General features: G+C 42.2%; 1 long non-coding RNA gene across 1 annotated transcript; it reads right to left on the bottom strand.

The window, feature by feature from the left end:
• Window positions 1–17,904: 17,904 nt before the first annotated feature.
• Window positions 17,905–18,387, bottom strand: LOC125898096 (uncharacterized). The gene is made up of 3 exons (XR_007450582.1): window positions 18,313–18,387; window positions 18,066–18,212; window positions 17,905–17,956 (listed from the first exon to the last, which is right to left on the bottom strand). It is a non-coding gene; the product is annotated as an uncharacterized LOC125898096 (long non-coding RNA).
• Between the last annotated feature and the right edge of the window lie 1,204 nt (window positions 18,388–19,591).

Genomic DNA, 19,591 nt, shown 5'->3' with positions numbered 1-19,591 from the left:
CTGAGGGCCCAATCCCAAACCGGCCCCTATCCACTCCCCCTCCGTTTGCGCGGTCATGCGGAGCTTCGCCATATTAAGGGCCGTCCCAAACCAATTATCGCTGAGTGCGAGTGGACTGCTCAGCCCTTAGATAGCGAGTGTGCATCAGTGCAGGCCTCTGATGAGCCCAGCAGGAAGCGCAACATCACAATGGAGGAAACAACATACAAATGAAAGAGTTCCGTCTTTCTACTTTGTAAAATATTTTAGATCAAACACTCACTTTTGTTTTTCCTCACCCTGACTTTACACTCTCAAACAAACTCAGAATGTTTGGTGTCAAAACCTCCACGTCCATATGCTCAATTTAAAAAAAATCTATAATTCTCTTATCTGACTTATCCAAGTTTATTTTTAATATAACTCATTTTAATTAATATTTAAATGTTTTTTTTTTTTTATAGCCTGTTGCTCTATTTTGCTTTCACAAAGCATACGTCGGTATCTATGGTTACATCTGCTTCCTTCTTCCGGTAGAGTGGTGAGGGTGTCCCATGGTTTGGCTTCTCTTTCATACACTTCCCCTTAATCAGGAGTGCCCTCCGCAGCTGCGAGTGTAACTTGATTTGGAGTGACACTCGGTAGTGAAGTGGTAGTGGGTAGGGAGTGGTTTGGGATTAGGCCGTGGACAATCACACTTTCCAGCTCTGACAAATTCGGCACTTAAAAGACGTCACAAAAAAGAAGTATGTTGTCACAAAAACGACCCCTTAATATTTGTTATGATTTCCCAAAGCTTAGTTAACATTTCTCACCTGTGTGCTGGATGTATGGACTCCAGCAGATTGACCTGACAGACCGGACGCCATCATCGCAAGCAAAGTGGACACTTCGCTGCCTTCACAGTGCTATGTGGAAATCGGACATATCAGCACTTAAAATGTGGCTGTTGAACTGCAAAATCTGGCATAATTTATTGCTCTTATACCACAATTGGTGCTCAGTACTGTCTAAAACAGATTTCTAAATGGAAGTTTGTCACTGGCATTAATTTTTACACTGCCAGTCACATGAATATGGTGTATATAACTGTTGAGTCAGAATTTTTTTAGTTCCTACGTTCCCTGAAGGCACTGTCACTCATGATTCTATACCTGTCTCAGTTGATGCCACGCCCCCCACGCCACATCAGGGTCAAGAGTCTGAAACTCAAAAAACAGATTTGAAACTGAAAAAAAAAGATCTGTAAGTGAAAAAAAGATTTGAAAGTGAAAAAATAAGATTTGAAACTGTAAAAATAAGATCTGAATCTGAAAAGATAAAACATGCAACTGAAAAAAATAAGTAAATAAGTAAAAATAATAAATGTTAAAATATATAAGGAAGTGAAAAGTGAAAATAAATTATTCATTCAAAAGAATTACCAAAGTGAATCAAAATTATATTTAACCTGAAAAAAAAAAACGTTTCATACACTTATTTTTATTTTGAATACATTGTTGTATTTTTCAAAATTCAAGATCAACACATGAATTTTCAGTTTCACATTTTATTTTTTCAAGTACAAAACATTTGACCCTAATGTAACTCCATAAAAGGGTAGCCTTTCAACAGTTTATTTGGTGACAGGCTTTCACTTCAAACAGTTGAATGCATGTTCCTGGATGTTAACAGAGAATGAGTGTAAAAAACAAATATCCTGCGGTTAAATTTGTGCTAAGAGTTTGGACACACTGTGTGAATACACTGTTAGCAAGGAAGGAACAGTGTGTAAACACACAGTATGTGAACACACTGTTTGCAGCTGCGGTACACACTAGGTCAGCTGTAGCTACATAATGGTCAAAAGTGCTGGACCTGAAGTCTCGTAACCGAAACGGAAACTGGCTGTCCGTGAGGAAAAAGGTGGATAGATGCACATTGGCTTTCCACTAGCTTTATGCCAATGGTTTGTGTGCACATTTTCCATATATATTGATGTTATGGCAAGGTTTAGTGTATTTGCAGGAAAGCTTACAGTAAATTACAGTTACAGTTCATTGTGGGATTTGAATCTATACACAAGAGTGAAATAAAGTATTCCTGTGGTTGCAACAATTGAATCAGTATTATTTTTTGCATATATTTTACAGTTCTCAGATAATTTTACATTATTGTATTCACTGTTGTGAAATTACACACAGTATTACTATGTTATTACTGTTACTATTATTAATACAGTATACTTTTGTTGAAAACAAAAACACATGTTGTCCACTCAAGTGCACATGTGAAAATCTCTTAGAAAAATCTGGATAAGAAAATTTAAATTCAAATCTTGTTTTTTCAAGCCCTAAGAGCAAAAAAAAAAAAAAAAAAATCCTGACTGAGGTTGTCATAATTCATGCATGAAAGGGTTGCTATTATTAAAATCTGGTGCTGGCTGCAAGCTTTTTATAGAATTACTGGCAGGGAGAGATGAACTCTCAAATCCAAAGAAAATCTTAAGTAATGAACTAGATTAGACTTTCTAGAATTACTTACTTACTAGAATTTCTCACGAGTCATTTTAAACACAACAGCACTTTACCACTGTTTAATGTAAAATTTAACTTGTGTTTTAATCTGTAATTTACAACTGCAACTGTGTTTATTTATTCATGGTAGGCCTACTTATTCATTGTATTCATTGTATTATTCACTGTATTTTTATCATTGCATTTTTATTGTATTCAGTATATTTTATTTTAGAACATGGCACTCTTAAATACTTGATTCTGACTGGTCAATCAACAAAATTCTGCGGTGTTTATTTCTTGAGGTATCACCGCTGCCCTGCTGCTCCGTTGCTAGGGACGCCATAGCAATGGCCTTAGACTGAGGAGCATCAAAATCAGTTAACGTTAGTCCACACAGGCCAAATAGGATCGGAGTGGAAACAGAAACGTACCTACTGAATGTATACACATGCTGCTTTTGCATTTTAATGATTATAACGGTGAAAAACAGGCCGACCCTGCTGTACAGGAACCAGTGAAGAGAAGCAGGGAAACTGTGCTCATATTCAACACAATAACTGTGTGTTAACGCATTGTGCGCAGATGAACATTGTTTGACTTCTTCCGCAGCCCCCCGACAGCTGCCAAGTCTGGGTGCTGGGAGTGGCACGAGGGTGTAACTAAACACTGTTCATCTTCACACACTGTGTTACCTTGATTTCGTTGCTGTGTCAGTCTGACATACTGAATATATCCTTCAAATGCATATTGTAGAAATTTGAGAGTATTTCTCCAGGGAGCGCAGTTAGTGAAAGTGGGAGCGCCATGCCAGTCTAGCTCTGAAACCGAAAATTTGTTGGACTTCGCAACAGTAACTAAGGGGGGCAGGCCGTAGCGAAGGGTGAATTCAATATTAATTATCATTAAAGCTGCAAGCAGCGTTGGTCAGGACCTCGGGCCCTCACTGTCAGCCTCCAGCTCAAACACAGTATGAATTAGCCTATTCCTAAAGCGGTAGAAACCTCAGGAAGATCAACTGAGAAGGGATCCCTCTTCCAGGACGACAGACATGCAATATATGCAGCTTCCTCTGGTATCCATCAAGGTCCAAGGTCAGAAAACAGCATCATGTCACTTTTAGTGTTTTCAGGCCCCGAAAAGCATTTTGAGAGCATGTTGTCACTTAGGCTGTTACTTTTGACCAGAAGCACACAGAAACAAGTTTCCAAGCCAGAAACATGTGGTTTGGTGAAGTCTATAGTAGCAAGGCAGTTTTCTCTGGTTTCCATCACTAGTTGGTCAGAAAACAGCATGATGTCACTTTTAGTGTTTTCAGGGCCTGAACAGCATTTTGAGAGCATGTTGTCACTTAGGCTGTTACTTTTGACCAGAAGCACACAGAAACAAGTTTCCAAGCCAGAAACATGTGGTTTGGTGAATTCTGTAGTAGCAAGGCAGTTGTCTCTGGTTTCCATCAGTAGTTGGTCAGAAAACAGCATGATGTCACTTTTAGTGTTTTCAGGGCCCGAAAAGCATTTTGAGAGCATGTTGTCATTGAGGCTGTGACTTTTGACCAGAAGCACACAGAAACAAGTTTCCAATCCAGAAACATGTGGTTTGATGAATTCTATAGTAGCAAGGCAGTCTCCTCTGGTTTCCCTCATGAGTTGGTCAGAAAACAGCATCATGTCAGTTTTAGTGTTTTCAGTCCCCGAAAAGCATTTTGTATGCATGTTGTCACTTAGGCTGTTACTTTTGACCAGAAGCACACAGAAACAAGTTTCCAAGCCAGAAACATGTGGTTTGGTGAATTCTGTAGTAGCAAGGCAGTTTTCTCTGGTTTCCATCAGTAGTTGGTCAGAAAACAGCAGGATGTCACTTTTAGTGTTTTCAGGGCCCGAAAAGCATTTTGAGAGCATGTTGTCACTTAGGCTGTTACTTTTGACCAGAGGCACACAGAAACAAGTTTCCAAGCCAGAAACATGTGGTTTGCTGAATTCTGTAGTAGCAAGGCAGTTTTCTCTGGTTTCCATCAGTAGTTGGTCAGAAAACAGCATGATGTCAGTTTTAGTGTTTTCAGTCCCCGAAAAGCATTTTGTATGCATGTTGTCACTTAGGCTGTTACTTTTGACCAGAAGCACACAGAAACAAGTTTCCAAGCCAGAAACATGTGGTTTGGTGAATTCTGTTGTAGCAAGGCAGTTTTCTCTGGTTTCCATCACTAGTTGGTCAGAAAACAGCAGGATGTCACTTTTAGTGTTTTCAGGGCCTGAACAGCATTTTGAGAGAATGTTGTCACTTAGGCTGTTACTTTTGACCAGAAACACACAGAAACAAGTTTCCAAGCCAGAAACATGTGGTTTGGTTAATTTTGTTGTAGCAAGGCAGTTGTCTCTGGTTTACATCACTAGTTGGTCAGAAAACAGCATGATGTCACTTTTAGTGTTTTCAGGCCCGAAAAAAGCAGTTAGAGAGCATGTTGTCACTTAGGCTGTTCCGATGGACAAGAGGCACACAGAAACAAGTTTCCAAGCCTGAAACATGTGGTTTGGTGAAGACTGTAGTAACAAGGCAGTTTTCTCTGGTTTCCATTACTAGTTGGTCAGAAAACAGCATCATGTCAGTTTTCGTGTTTTCAGGGCCCGAAAAGCATTTTGAGAGCATGTTGTCACTTAGGCTGTTACTTCTGACAAGAAGCACACAGAAACAAGTTTCCAAGCCAGAAACATGTGGTTTGGTCAAGTCTATCGTAGCAAGGCAGTTTCCTGTGGTGTCCATCAGTAGTTGGTCAGTAAACAGCATGATGTCAGTTTTTGTGTTTTCAGGGCCCGAAAAGCATTTGGAGAGCATGTTGTCACTTAGGCTGTTACGGTTGACAAGAGGCACACAGAAACAAGTTTCTAAGCTAGAAACATGTGGTTTGGTGAAGTCTATAGTAGCAAGGCATATTTCTCTGGTTTCCATCAGTAGTTCGTCAGAAAACAGCATCATGTCAGTTTTACTGTTTTCAGGGCCCGAAAAGCATTTTGGGAGCATATTGTCACTTAGGCTCTTACTCTTGACAAGAAGCACACAGAAACAAGTTTCCAAGCCAGAAACATGTTGGTTGGTGAAGTCTATAGCAGCCTGTCATGTTTCTCTGGTTTCCATCACTAGTTGGTCAGAAAACAGCATGATGTCACTTTTAGTGTTTTCATGGCCAAAAAAGCATTTTGAGAGCATGTTGTCACTAAGGCTGTTACTTTTGACCAGAAGCACACAGAAACAAGTTTCCAAGCCAAAAACATGTGGTTTGCTGAATTCTATAGTAGCAAGGCAGTTTTCTCTGGTTTACATCACTAGTTGGTCAGAAAACAGCATCATGTCACTTTTAGTGTTTTCAGGGCCCAAAAAGCATTCTGAGAGCATATTGTCACTTAGGCTGTTACTTTTGGCAAGAAGCACACAGAAACAAGTTTCCAATCCAGAAACATGTGGTTTGGTTAATTTTGTTGTAGCAAGGCAGTTGTCTCTGGTTTCCATCACTAGTTGGTCAGAAAACAGCATGATGTCACTTTTAGTGTTTTCAGGCCCGAAAAAAGCAGTTAGAGAGCATGTTGTCACTTAGGCTGTTCCGATGGACAAGAGGCACACAGAAACAAGTTTCCAAGCCTGAAACATGTGGTTTGGTGAAGACTGTAGTAACAAGGCAGTTTTCTCTGGTTTCCATTACTAGTTGGTCAGAAAACAGCATCATGTCAGTTTTCGTGTTTTCAGGGCCTGAAAAGCATTTTGACAGCATGTTGTCACTTAGGCTGTTACTTCTGACAAGAAGCACACAGAAACAAGTTTCCAAGCCAGAAACATGTGGTTTGGTCAAGTCTATCGTAGCAAGGCAGTTTCCTGTGGTGTCCATCAGTAGTTGGTCAGTAAACAGAATCATGTCAGTTTTTGTGTTTTCAGGGCCCGAAAAGCATTTGAGAGCATGTTGTCACTTAGGCTGTTATGATTGACAAGAGGCACACAGAAACAAGTTTCCAAGCCAGAAACATGTGATTTGGTGAAGTCTATAGTATCAAGGCATATTTCTCTGGTTTCCATCAGTAGTTCGTCAGAAAACAGCATCATGTCAGTTTTACTGTTTTCAGGGCCCGAAAAGCATTTTGGGAGCATATTGTCACTTAGGCTCTTACTCTTGACAAGAAGCACACAGAAACAAGTTTCCAAGCCAGAAACATGTTGGTTGGTGAAGTCTATAGCAGCCTGTCATGTTTCTCTGGTTTCCATCAGTAGTTGGTCAGAAAATGATGTCACTTTTAGTGTTTTCAGGGTAGGAAAAGCATTTTGACAGCATGTTGTCACTTAGGCAGTTACTTTTGACCAGAAGCACACAGAAACAAGTTTCCAAGCCAGAAACATGTGGTTTGCTGAATTCCATAGTAGTAAGGCAGCTGTCTCGGTTTCCCTCACTAGTTGGTCATAAAACAGCATCATATCACTTTTAGTGTTTCTAGGGCCCGAAAAGCATTTTGAGAGCATTCAATTCAATTTCAATTCAATTTTATTTATTAAGCCCAATATCACAAATCACAATTTGCCTCACAGGGCTTTATAGCATACGATATCCCTCTGTCCTTATGACCCTCGAAGCGGATCAGGAAAAACTAAAAAGAAAACCTTTAACAGGGAAAAAAAACGGTAGAAACCTCAGGAAGAGCAACTTTGGAGGGATACCTCTTCCAGGACGGACAGACGTGCAATAGATGTCGTACAGAACAGATCAGCATAACAGATTAACAGTAATCCACATGACACAATGAGACAGAGAAAGAGAGAGAGAGAAAGAGAGAGATGCAGGTAATGACAGTAGCTTACAACAACATCATTGAAAGTAATAATATTATAGTTACAGTTCTGGCTACTGCGGTACAATATGTTGAAAGTATGTAATAATATCTGGCAGTATACAAGTGTGACAATAGTCATATGTGTATAATAACAGTAGAAGTATGACTCATGACTAATGATGGCAGCAGCAGCAGGAGGCATCTGGCAGGACCACGACGGTAGCATAACCACACACGTCACGCTGTCCAGGCACCGCTGCGATATGAGTTAATCTGAGAGACAGTGGAGCACAAAGGCTCCGGAGAAGAAGCTGAGTTAGTGACATCCAGAATGGCCGAGTAGCCTAAGTCAGCCTAACTAGGGGCTGGTACAGGGCAAGCCTGAGCCAGCCCTAACTATAAGCTTTATCAAAGAGGAAAGTCTTAAGTCTAGTCTTAAATGTGACGACGGTGTCTGCCTCCCGGACCGTAACAGGAAGATGATTCCACAGGAGAGGAGCCTGATAGCTAAAGGCTCTGGCTCCTGATCTACTTTTGGAGACTTTAGGGACCACGAGTAACCCTGCGTTCTCAGAGCACAGAGTTCTGGTGGGATAATAAGGCACTATGAGCTCTCTAAGATATGATGGAGCTTGACCATTTAGAGCTTTATAAGTTAACAGTAGGATTTTAAATTCAATTCTGGATTTTACAGGGAGCCAGTGCAGAGAAGCTAAAACAGGAGAAATATGATCTCGTTTCTTAGTTCCTGTTAGTACACGTGCTGCTACATTCTGAATTAGCTGGAGAGTTTTTAAGGACTTACTAGAGCTACCTGAAAATAGAGAGTTACAGTAATCCAGCCTTGAGGTAACAAAAACGTGGACCAATTTTTCTGCATCTTTTTGGGTCAGGATAGGCCTAATTTTCGCAATATTACGCAGATGAAAAAATGCAGTCTGTGAGTTTTGTTTTAAATGAGAATTAAAAGACAAATCTTGATCAAATATTACTCCGAGGTTCCTTACGGTAGTGCTAGAGGCCAGAGCCATGCCATCTAGAGAAACTATGTCATCAGATAAAGAGTCTCTGAGTTGTTTGGGGCCAAGAACAATAACTTCAGTTTTGTCTGAATTTAACATCAGGAAATTGGTGCTCATCGAGGTTTTTATGTCTTTAAGGCAGTTATGGAATTTAGTAAATTAATTACTTTCTTCTGGCTTCATCGATAAATACAACTGTGTATCATCCGCATAACAATGGAAATTTACAGAGTGATTTCTAATGATGTTACCTAAAGGAATCATATATAGAGTAAAGAGGATTGGTCCGAGCATAGAACCTTGCGGAATTCCAAAATAAACTTTGGTACGTAAGTATGATTCATTATGAACGTGAACAAACTGAAAACGATCAGATAAATAAGATTTAAACCAGCTCAGTGCAGAACCTTTTAGGCCGATTAAGTGATCCAGTCTCTGCAGTAGAATTTGATGGTCAGTTGTGTCAAACGCCACACTAAGATCTAATAAAACAAGTACAGAGACGAGTCCTTTGTCTGAAGCAATCAGAAGGTCATTTGTAATTTTAACTAGTGCTGTCTCAGTGCTATGATGTACTCTAAATCCTGACTGAAATTCCTCAAATAGATTATTATCATGGAGAAAATCACACAGCTGGTCTGCGACTACTTTCTCAAGGATCTCTGACATAAAGGGAAGATTAGATATTGGTCTATAGTTGGCTAACACCTCTGGATCCAGGTTGGGCTTTTTTAGTAGAGGTTTAATTACAGCAACCTTAAAAAACTGTGGTACATAGCCTGTTAATAAGGATATATTGATCATATCTAATATATGAGTGTTAACTAAAGGAAAGACCTCCTTAAGTAGCCTAGTTGGGATGGGGTCTAAGAGACACGTTGATGATTTAGATGAAGAAATCAATGCGGTCAATTCTTGAAGAGAAATTGGGGAGAAGCAATCTAAATATATATTAGGTTTTACAGCTGTGTTTGAGGTTAGATAGGTACTATCTGAGGACAGGAGGTCATGAATTTTGCCTCTAATAGTTAGAATTTTGTCATTAAAAAAGCTCATAAAATCATTACTGCAAAGGGCTAAAGGAATACAAGGCTCAACAGAGCTCTGACTCTCAGTCAGCCTGGCTACAGTGCTGAAAAGAAACCTCGGGTTGTTCTTATTGTCTATTAATGCTGAGAAATAGTTTGCTCTGGCATTGCGGAGGCCCCTCTTATAAGTTTTGAGACTGTCTGTCCAGATTAAACGAGATTCTTCCAGTTTGGTTAATCGCCGATTCCTTTCAAATTTTCACGATATTTGTTTTAACTTACGGGTTTGAGAGTTATACCAAGGAGCGAACTTTCTTTGCTTTTTTAACTTCTTTTTAAGAGGAGCTACAGAGTCAAGTGCTGTTCACAGCGAGCCTACAGCACTATTGACAAAATGATCAAAGTCGGTACGGCAAACCTCTGTTACTAAGGGACTTGGTATTGAATTTAATGACAGAGTAATCTTTTCCTTAAATTTTGCGAGAGCACTATCTGATAAACATCTGGTATAGTAACTGTTGCTGAGTGGCATGTAATCGAGTAAAAAGAAATCAAAAGTAATCAGATAATGATCCGATAGTGAGGGATTCTGTAGAAAGACTTTTAGATTATCAATTTCAATTCCATACATCAGAACTAGATCGAGGGTATGGTTTAAACAGTGAGTGGGTTCATGTACACCCTGACTGAAGCCAATGGAGTCTAATAATGAGATAAACGCGGTAGCCAGGGAGTCATTATCAACGTCGACATGAATGTTAAAATCGCCTACAATAATAACTTTATCTGATTTAAGAATTAAACTGGATAAAAACTCTGAGAATTCAGATACAAATTCAGAATACGGGCCAGGAGCACGGTACACTATAACAAATAAAAGTAGCTGTGAGGTTTTCCAGGTCGGATGTAAAAGACTAAAAACGAGGCTTTCAAATGAATTATAATCTAGTTTAGGTTTAGGACTGATTAACAGGCTAGAGTTAAAAATGGCTGCAACTCCCCCTCCTCGGCCGCTGCCTCGAGGAATGTGGGTATTATTATGACTGGGAGGAGTGGACTCATTTAGACTAACATATTCATCTGGACAGAGCCAGGTTTCAGTGAGACTGAGTAAATCAATATGATTATCTGATATTAATTCGTTTACTAACACTGCTTTAGACGATAGAGACCTGATATTTAACAGTCCGCATTTAATTCTCCTGTTTTGTCTTTCTGTCACAGAAGAGGTTTTTATTTTTATGAGGTTGTTATGCACAACTCCTCTTTGTTTAATTTTAGATTTAAATAATTTAGGTGGTCGGGGGACAGACACCGTTTTGTATAAAACTATGAAAACTATGGCTGGGTAACTGAACTAGAAGCTCAGAGAGGCGTATAGGACTGCGACTCTGAGTCCTGGTCTCAACTCTGGGTTGTCAGGGATTTAAATTACTAATAAAGTTTGCCAGGTTCCTAGAAATGAGAGCAGCTCCATCCAAAGTGGGATGAATGCCGTCTCTCCTAATAAGACCAGGTTTTCCCCAGAAAGTTTGCCAATTATTAACAAAACCCACATTGTTTGCTGGACACCACCTGGACAGCCAGCGATTAAATGATGACATGCGGCTAAACATGTCATCAGTGGTCAGATTTGGGAGGGTCCAGAGAAAACTACGGAGTCCGACATCGTTTTTGCATATTCACACACCAAGGCAATATTCATTTTAGTGACCTCCGATTGGTGTAACCGGGTGTCATTGCCGCCGACGTGAATAACAATCTTACTGAATCTACGTTTAGCTTTAGCAAGCAGTTTTAAATTAGATTCAATGTCGCCCGCTCTGGCCCCAGGGATACATTTGACTATGGTCGCTGGTGTTGCTAACTTCACGTTTCTCAGAATAGAGCTACCAATAACCAGAGTTTTATCCTCAGTGGGTGTGTCGCTGAGTGGGGAAAAGTGGTTGGAAATGTGAACAGGCTGGTGGTGAGCCGTGGGCTTCAGCTTGGAGCTGTGCTTCTGGCGAACCGTAACCGAACCTCCCGGCTGAACGGGAGTTACCGGAGGACAGTTAGCAGAGGCTCAGGCTATGTGGCTCCGCACCGGCTACAGGGGGCTGGCTAACTACCACAGCTACTGAATGGTTTTCCATGGTGCGGAACCACGCTTCTAATTCACTAAGCCTCGCCTCCAACGCAGCAAATAAGCTACACTTGTTACAATTACCACTGTCGCTAAAGGAGGCAGAGGCATAACTGAACATTTGGCACACAGAGCAAGAAAGAGCAGAGGGAGAAGCCATCGCTAACTTTAAACCTAATGTAGCTACCAAGGCTAGTAACGTGCAAACAACAGCTAAGAGATTAGCGAGAAAGTCGTAGAAAGGAGGAGAGCTATAAGTGCTTAAACAGAACTAGTGTGGGTTAAGACTTGAAGTAGACGTTAAAGCAACGTTAAAGCAACTGAAGTGGGAAAACAGGCTACCAATTCACCAGAGCAGTACAGAGACGCTGTCACAGAAACACCGGAAATGACACAACTTGCTACACAACTTTGGCCTGACGTGCTAATACGTCAGCACGTCAGGCCAAAGTAGCCCAAAACGGGTCAAAGTAGTCTAAAAAGGTCAAAAGTAGCACAAAATGGGCCAAAGTAGTCGAAAAAGGGCAAAAGTCGCCCAAAACAAGAAAAAGTAGCCCAAAACGGGCCAAAGTAGCCCAAACAGGACAAAGTAGCCCAAAACGGTTCAAAGTAGCCTAAAACATGCCAAACTAGCACAACACGGTAAAAAATAGCCCAAAACGGACAAAGTAGCCCAAAACACGACAAAGTCGCCCAAAACAGGACGAATTTGCCCATAACAGAAAAAATCACCCAAAACGGGACAAAGTAGCCCAAAACGGGACGAATTTGCCCAAAACAGAAAAAAGTCACCCATAACGGGACAAAGTCGCCCAAAACTGGAAAAAGTATCCCAAAATGGGACGAATTTGCACAAAACAGGAATAAGTCGCCCAAAACAGGACAAAGAAGCCCAAAACGGGACAAAGTAGCCCAAAATGCGACAAAGTCGCCCAAAACGGGACGCAGTTGCCCATAACTGAAAAAAGTCACCCAAAATGGGACAAAGTAGCCCAAAATGGGACAAAGTAGCCCAAAACGGGACGAATTTGCCCAAAACAGAAAAAAATGGGACAAAGTAGCCCAAAACGGGACAAAGTAGCCCAAAACGGGACAGAGTCGCCCAAAACGGGAAAAAATAACCCAAAACTGTACAAAAGTAGCCCAAAACGGGACGAATTTGCCCATAACAGAAAAAAGTCGCCCAAAACGGAACAAAGAAGCCCAAAAGGGGACAAAGTCACCTCAAACGGGACGAATTTGCCCAAAACAGAAAAAAGTCACCCAAAACGGGACAAAGTAGCCCAAAACAGGACAAAGTAGCCCAAAATGGGACAAAGTCGCCCTAAACAAGAAGAATTTGTCCAAAACAGAAAAAAGTCGCCCAAAACGGGACAAAATCGCCCAAAACGGGACGAATTTGCCCGAAACAGAAAAAAGTCACCCAACGGCCCTGATAGCATTAGAGTACAAAATTGATACTGGTTACCCAAACGTGATGGATTTGCAACAAAGTTTACCTAATTGTACGCTTTGTTCCAAATGTTGCTCAATTCGCAACTTTAAGTGAAAAGTTGCCCACTCCATTTTAGGCAACCTTTCCACTTTGGGAAACTTTGTCTTAATTGACTTTGTATTTAGGTCATTGGTTCCCGTACCATTTGGGGGCCATGCACAGTTGTCCCCTCCCACTCTGTTTAGGGCACTCTAGTTGACTTACATAATCTCAGAGTGTCAGGAAAACACAAACCTGTTCCCCTGATGCTCTGGGATCATACAGGCTGTAAGCCACCGCGCCACGTCAAGGAAGTACCCATGAGGAGGTTCTTTTTTTTGTTTTGTTTTTTTTGTTTTTTTTTTCTTTTTTTTGTCTGCAACTGCAGTTTTTCTTTTTTTTCTGTAACTGCAGTTTTTCTCTTTTTTCTTTTTTCTTTTTTGTATGCAATTGCAGTTTTTCTTTTTTGTGCAACCGCACTTTTTTTCATCTTTTCAAAACAAGACTGAACAACATTCAACAGTATCCAACCAACAAAACCAACAATATGTAAAACGATATAACAATAAAAACAACACACAACTGAACAAGGTGATGAGTGGTCCTCACTCAAGGGAGCCAGAGGGTTCCTCTGTCCCCTGGCTGCGAGACATCTTTGTGAAAGAGTGGCAGCGAATCAAGTTCACTTTCGGGGAGAGGTCCAATTTACGTCTCCCCTCTCCTTTTGATTTCTTTGGCTGTGTATCAAATACAAAAAGAAGATATATATAATAATATAGATTAAAGGTTGTAAACTTAGTGTGGGAACAATTAATCCGACCCAGGGCAACATCCTACTCTTCCATTTTAGGCAACTTCACCATTACAGAAACAGATCAATTGAAGTATGAAGTCAGTATATCAGTATGAGTGGTTAATTCAGGTAAGTGAACACACACACACACACACACACACACACACACACACACACACAAACAGAAAACACACTATACACCCAGGCATCATCATACATGAATTCTCATACCGTTTGGGGACTCTGGTCCATTTTTGCCGCTGGAGACCGCATTTTCGGCAGGCACCGCTGCCTTGACAAGAAATGTGAAGGCCGGGTGGGGCTGGCTGGCAATGGGAGCTGGGGTTTCTTTAGTTTCCGGGGTGGACTGGGGCTCGATTCTTCATCCTCAAAAAAGTTTCTCCTCCGGGGTTGTTGCCCCGGTGGAGATGACCTCCTCTTTGTGGGAATCCTCGGCCAATCCCGCCTCCACCTGCGTGGTGGAGAAACGGACCTTGGCCGAGCTGGATTCAGGTCCAAGGAGGAGGGGGCACCTGATTCACCCGGGGAGGCCAGATTCGGGTCCAGGTTGGAGGGGGCAGCCGATTCACCCGGGAAGGCCGGATTCGGGTCCAAGGTGGAGGGGGCACCCGATTCACCCGGGGTTTCCGGGGACAGGGCAGAGGCTGAGGCCAGCTTTTTGAGACCCTGGTCCACCTCAACTTCCCTCGACGCCGACAACAGCGCAAACACCTCCCTCATTCGCTGTGCTCTGCCAAGGTTTTTATACATGGCATAGAATCGCTTGTGTGATTCTATGCCATGATTCATAAAATTGGCAGCGTCCTCTCTGAGGGAGGGATCCGTGTCTCTGTAGTTCTGTAAAGAAAAGCCTGGTCAAACCTCTGTTCCACTTCACATCAACTCCCACCCCATAGAAACCAAATGTTAAAGATTGAAAAAGTTAATTGGACATAGTAAATCTAACTCACATAAGTGCACACTGCTGTGCGGATGTCATAGAAACTTCGAGATTTTGGGAGCCCCATCTCCCTCCAGGCATTCCTCAGATAAGTGACAAGGTTTTTTGGGGGCCCCGCCCACGCCGTCACAAAAAAATAGGTCGACTTCGGAACCGACCGGCTCCGAAGGGCCAGCCACTTCTGGAACCAACCCATCTCCTCCTTTAACAAGTATATTTGGGCATATCCATGGGATGCCATGGTCTTGTTTTCGGCGACCTACGAAAGAAAAAGAGACAGAGAGAGAGAAAGAGATGCCCTTCAGACAGAACCGTAGAAATGATTCAAGAGCAATAACTGTAAAGTACATTGTTTCCAAAAAAACAACATTAACATGAATTCTTAAACTTACATTGATGAGGTAACCCATTTGGTCATCCCCTATGGCATTGCGGACCTCTTTGACCCTCATGTTGGCGAATACACCGGTCCGCTTGCCATAGATCGATGTGATATATGCTGCCAGGTAGCCATAAAGGCGATGGATTGCAGCCCACTGTGGATCTCTGGTCTTGACGGGGTGTGGAGATTTTTCAATCTCCTCTGAAATAAGACAATAGCACAGGAGAGAGCAGGTTGGAGGAAAGGAAAAGAATGAGGGGGAAGAAGGGGAGGTAGAGTAATGCTTAGCCATTCAGTGAAGTATGAGGTGTGTATGAGTTTAGCCAAGGCATTTAGCAAGGCATTCCAGACTGTTCACTGAAGGGGAAGGAAATGTCAAAATTCAAGGTAAATGTTGAAATATTCTGCTTTAAGTCGGATACCACAAGCATCACCCTTACCCAGTATCTCTGGAATTGCTTTACTGGCCCTCTCCTGGCACAGTCTCAGTGATTGTTTGGAGACCAGGCTCTCCTCCTTCCTGGCCTTCACCTCACTGTGGTGCAGAGGCACCACCTTGGCCACGCCTTTCTGTATTCGCCTCAGCTCCATGATTATTGAAGTCAGCTCCCAGTCGCTCAGGCGCTTGTCTTTAGGGTTTTTTATTTTGAGATACTGGACAAAGTCCAGTATCTCGCTGAGAAACTTCAGCTGGGTGGTTGGCGCGTACTTCAGACGCCTGAAAAGTACTGTCAGTCTGTGGAAAGACCAATTTGTGTTTAGTAACTATTATGTCATAATTAATGCCGACATGCCCATGGACTCTATGGCTAGTTATTTATTACTATCATAGCTACACGTACCTTCTCAGGTGAAGGGTGTTGCTTAGAAAGCCCCAGGTCCACCAATCCTTGGAGCCCCAATCCAGCATCATAAATGCCAGAAAGGCCTTTACATGGGAAAAAGCAGTACAGTTGTTTTCCTTCATTTTTTGAGAGGCCCCAACTGGAAGATTAAACTCTGCCCATTGTTGGACAAATTTGGCTGTGAAGACAAATGACAAATATCAGATTGCAATTTAATTTACACCACTCAACAGATCAGTAAACACACAGTGTGTGTTGAACCCTTACCGGTCGTGGGGGGGAGTTCAATTGACCTCATAGTGGAGGACTTCCCCGTGCCCTCAAACAGCTTGGCCAGGGCCGGAGGGAGTTGTATGTTCCTCCCCTTGGAGAAACTCTTCTGGGAAAGAGAGAACATTTAGGATTATTGTTCTGCATTTAAAGCATGACCCAAATGCATTTCCTCTCCATTTTGGGGTGACTGTGCTCCCCAAAAAATACCACTTTAGGTCAATCAATCAATTTTATTTATAAAGCCCAATATCACAAATCACAATTTGCCTCACGGGGCTTTACAGCATACAACATCCCTCTGTCCTTAGGACCCTCACAGTGGATAAGGAAAAACTCCCCCAAAAAAACCCTTTAACGGGGGAAAAAAACGGTAGAAACCTCAGGAAGAGCAACTGAGGAGGGATCCCTCTTCCAGGACGAACAGAAGTACAATAGATGTCGTACAGAACAGATCAGCATAATAAATTAACAGTAATCCATATGACACAATGAGACAGAAAGAGAGACAGAGAGAGAGAGAGAGAGAGAGAGAGAGAGAGAGAGAGAGAGAGAGAGATGCAGGACAGACGGTAATGACAGTAGCTTACAACAACATTATTGAAAGTAATAATATTATAGTTATAGTTCTGGCTACTGTGGTACAATATGTTGAAGGTATATATTAATATCTGGCAGTATACATGTGTGACAATAATCATATGTGTATAATAACACATATGATTGCAACTTAATATCCCAAGTAACACAATGTTACTCACCTTGGCTTTGGCCACTGAAGGAGTTACCAGTGGAATTTCCTCCATGAGGACTGGCTCCTCCACCGGCACCTCCTCCTCTGCCAAAACCCCTCCTTCCTGCTCCTTCTCCTCCATTTCATCATTTCCATTTGGATCGTCGCCCAGCTTAATGGACTCTTCTAAATTCTTGCTGAGGATCTGAAAAACACAATCAAAGCTGTTATATATTCTTATTATTAAGTACAAGCAAAAAAAATCCTTGCAGCCTAATTACATCAGCCTAACTCACATTTGCAGTTAGGTACAGTCTACCGGCAGTGAATCGTTTTACTCACATTCTGGATGTCCTCAGCTGGCTCAAGGGTGGCCCTGTCGATGTCACGGTCTGACGAGGCCAGAGCTTCCAGATTTTGCTCCTGTATATCAAGAAGTCAAGATACTGTTTGGTTTCATGTATGTTTCTTTTCTCTGTCATGTTCTGTGTTCTTTTTTTTTTACGTGTGTGTCCAATCCCTGTTTCACCCTATTCAGTCCAGGGTCACCATCGATTGAGAACTGTCATCCATGCTCTGCTGCTACATTTGTGTCTACCAGTTCTTGTGTCCACTATTCTTGAGTAAATGCTAATTTCTCGATATGCTGCAGTCATTACATGTTTTGAAAATACACAGTTGTGTAGCAGTAAATCATTGTACGCACATCAGAGACGTTTTCAGCCATGCCGAGACCCGTGTCACCCTCTGACTGGGCAGGACCATCTGCTTGTTCATCCTGTATATTAAGAAGTCAAATTATTGTTTTCTTTCTCCAGGTGTGAGGTAGACACAGTGTATCAACATACATGTGTTTTGTATTTCAGCCATAAGGTAGATGCAACATTGTGTGGGAGCACTGACCTGAACCTCTGGCTCAGACACAGTGACTGTCTGAGGAGGAGGTGCCTCCCCCTCAGACTCCTCTTCCTCAGACTGGTCTGTGAGGTGCCTGCTTTTCCTGGCATGCTTCTTGCTTGTGCGGGCAGTGGCTGGAACCAGCTTTAAAAATAAAACACCATAGAATGAGGATAACATTTAAGAGATAACTGTGTAATGTGTTTTGTATTTCAGCCATAACGTCGATGCAACATTGTGTGGGAGCACTGACCTGAACCTGCGGCTCACGATTCTTTGAAGTCTGAGGGGGAGGCACCTCCCCCTCCTCAGACTCCTCCACGTAGCGACTTAGCTTGGTGTCCTTGCTGCTTCTGTGGCTGCTTATGTGGCCGCCCTGCAGCGTGGTGGCTGGAACCAGCTTAAGAAAGAAAACATCATAGAATGAGGATAACACTTTAAATTATCATTATCATTTGGATATTCTGCAGTATTTAAACATTTCTTCCCATTTCACTCACCTTCAGCAGAGCATTTATTTTTCTGCGGAGGCGTGAGATCTCCGCAACATATTCCTTTTTCTCCTTACGGAGTTTTTTCTTCAGGGCACCACAGCTTTTGCTGTGGCATGCCTGATCTCCCTCGTCTTCCTTGTCCTCGTCCTCGTCCTCGTCCTCCTCCTCGTCCTCCTCCTCCCCCTCCTCCTCCTCCTCCTCCTCCTCCCTTCCCACCCCTTTCTTCTCTTTCTCTGCCCCCTTTTTTCTGAGGAGAGTGGTGATAATGACTGGAGGGCTGGGGTTTGATGCCCTTAACTTTTGTAGTTGCTCCTCTGCGAAAGCAAGAGTGAGCTTGCGCAGCAATTTCTCGACCTCTTCTTTGGGGATCTCTTTATGCCCCTGAATATGGCGCTTGAGCTCTTTGGCAACTACGCTGCACCCAGTTATGGGGCATTTGCCAGAGCCTATGTTGAGCCGAAGAGTGGCCACTCCATTCAGGAGTGCGCGCTCCTGGGGGTTGCTGAGGCGGTGGTACTCTCTCAAGTGTTTCGAGACGTATTGTAGCTCACGCCTACAGTCGATGACTGGACATTTCAGCAATTTTTTGGGCCTCATTGTGCTGAAAGAAAAAGGAACATATTGGACACAGTTGCAGAAAAAAAGATGAAAAGTAGCCCAAAATGGATGCAAAGTTACCCAAAAAGTAGCCCAAAAGGGATGCACAGTTACCCAAAAGGGGTGCAAAGTTATCCGAAACAGATGCGGCTACCCAAAATGGATGCTCTGTTAACAATACAGTGACAGTAATTATTCAAATAAGATGATGAAAAAACTACTTTGCACAACCAGACCAACTATTCTAACTGCCATATTCAACAAATATGCAAAGCTAAACAATAAAAAGGAACAGCAGAAAACATAACTTGCCAGCTCTTGGTCTCTCAAACTAATGAAGTGAAGTAGTTCCCGCCAAGCCAATTAAGAAAAAAGTTACCCAAAAATGATGCGGCTACCCAAATTGGATGCGCTGTTAACCCTACTGCTTTCTTCCCATACATAATTAATTTATTAGCTCCACGGGGTCTAAATGACCCAGTTTTATTAAGCTGTTATAAAGCATGAATAATAATTATCATCCAATGATGCGTTTCATTTTTTGCATGTGTGTGTCTGTGGTGGTGGTGGTGGTGTGTGTGTGTGTGTGTGTGTGTGTGGGGGGGGGTTCTGGTAATCATGCGGTGTGGGGACAAAAAAATCAGGTCCCCATACGGGAAACCCTTTCAAATGAATGCAGGAGCTATTC

The sequence above is a fragment of the Epinephelus fuscoguttatus genome, linkage group LG12, assembly GCF_011397635.1.
Source record: "Epinephelus fuscoguttatus linkage group LG12, E.fuscoguttatus.final_Chr_v1".
NCBI lineage: Eukaryota > Metazoa > Chordata > Actinopteri > Perciformes > Serranidae > Epinephelus > Epinephelus fuscoguttatus.
Note: the sequence above shows the minus strand (reverse complement) of the source record. Positions and strands in the feature narration are given on the sequence as shown.